This window comes from Propithecus coquereli, unplaced genomic scaffold (assembly GCF_000956105.1).
Source record: "Propithecus coquereli isolate 6110/MARCELLA unplaced genomic scaffold, Pcoq_1.0 Scaffold124, whole genome shotgun sequence".
NCBI classification, from domain to species: domain Eukaryota; kingdom Metazoa; phylum Chordata; class Mammalia; order Primates; family Indriidae; genus Propithecus; species Propithecus coquereli.
In genome coordinates, this window is record NW_012136525.1 from 2892671 (window position 1) to 2894566 (window position 1896).

At 42.7% G+C, this 1896-nt stretch overlaps 1 protein-coding gene across 5 annotated transcripts in view; it reads left to right on the top strand.

Moving 5' to 3' along the window:
* The window catches only part of CHD4 (chromodomain helicase DNA binding protein 4), a 35532-nt gene that overhangs the window by 30371 nt on the left and 3265 nt on the right, over nt 1-1896 (top strand). The gene's annotated exons all lie outside the window — the stretch shown is intronic.

Below are 1896 nucleotides of genomic sequence, written 5' to 3' on the forward strand. Positions count from 1 at the left end.
AAAAAAAAAAAAAAAAAAAAGACATGTGGATTCAAAGGAGATTCCGGGTCTATTTGGGAATAGCCCGTTCTCATACCATCCTTTTTCGTGGCCCCTAATGGATTCACTCTTTAAGAACCAGTGGATACTTGGGCAAATTAAGTTGTCTATAACTTAAGAACCAACATTCTGCCTCTGGGGATTTATTTCAAAGAACGTTTAACAGAGCAGTATAATTTTTGGTGGTGTGATCCTGGAGGCAACCTCAGTGTTTGACACTGGGAGACTGGTAAGGTAAAGCATGGATTTGTATCATGCTTGGAGTGTTAAGCAACAGATACAACAAAATACATGTGCAACAACATAAATGTCCAACACAAATGGACCTTTTAAAAGGTTATGAAGAAGTAAGCAGCAACTTATATGTACAGGAAACATCACTTTATAAGTTAGTCTTAGCCAGGCAAGATGGCATGTACTTTGTAGTACTTGCAGTTACTTGGGAGGCTGAAGCCAAAGGATCGATCGCTTGAGCCCAGGAGTTCGAGGCTGCAGTGAGCTATGACAGCACCACTGCACTCGAGCCTGAATGACAGGGTAAGACTCTGTCTCTTAAAGGAAAATAAGGCTGGGTGCAATGGCTCATGCTTGTAATCTTAGCACTTTGGGAAGCTGAAGCAAGGAGGATTGCTTGAGGCCATGAGTTTGACACCAGCCTGAGCCAAGAGCGAGACCTTGTCTCTACAGAAAAATAGAAAAATTAGCTGGGTGTGGTGGCACAAGCCTATGTAGTCCCAGCTACTCAGGAGGCTGAGGCAGGAAAATTGCTTGAGCATAGGAGTTTGAGGTTGCTGTGAGCTATGATGACACCATTGCACTCTAGTCCAGGTGACAGAGGAAGACTCTGTCTTGAAAAAAAAAGGGGAAATAAAAAGCACTGACATTCTTCAAGAACCTACAAAAAAGGCGGCACAGTAAGTACACTGGTAAGATTGCCTATTGTGGGAGGAAGGAATGGGAGTGAGATACGGAGATAAAATAACAATAACAAAATATATATTTTTTTGACACAGTCTCACCCTGTCACCCCCGCTAGAGTGCAGTGGCATCATCACAGCTCCCTGCAACCTCAAACTCCTGGGCTCAAGTTATCCTCCTGCCTCAGCCTTCTGAGTAGCTGAGACCCACCACACTTGGCTGGTTTTTTTTTTTTTTTGAGGCCGAGTCTCATTCTGTTGCCCTGGGCTAGAGTGCAGTGTTGTCATCGTAGCTCACTGCAACCTCAGACTCCTGGGCTCAAGCAGTCCTCCTACCTCGCCTCCCAATAGCTGGGACTACAGGTGCATGCCACCAAGCCCAGCTAATTTTTCTGTTTTTTTGTAGAGATGGGGTCTCACTCTTGCTCAGGCTGGTCTTCAACTCCTGAGCTCAAGTAATCTTCCTGCCTTGGCCTCCCAGAGTGTTAGGATTACAGGTTTGAGCCACCGTGCCCAGCCTAAAATTATTTTTAAAAAATAACCTGATAAGTATGGTAGTTAGATATGGTAGGTATATCCATAGGATGGAGTACCATGCAACCATTAAAACAAGTTTTTGAAGAGTAGTTTGTGATAAAGGAATATGCTTAACCATGTAACTTAGAATAAAAACATAATATGGATATGTACATAGTATTATCTCAATTATGTAAAAATATACGCATAGAAAAGCCTCAGAAGAAAAACATCAGAATGTTAGTATTATTCTAGTAGGTGGGATTATTTGTGTTTTTAATTCTTTATACATTCTGTATTTTCTAAATCGAGTTTTTTGCTTGTTTCTTTGAGACAGAGTCTTGCTCTGTTGCCCTGGCTTGAGTGCAGTGGCGTGACCATTGCTCACTGCAACCTCCACCTTCCGGACTCAAGCCATCCTCCC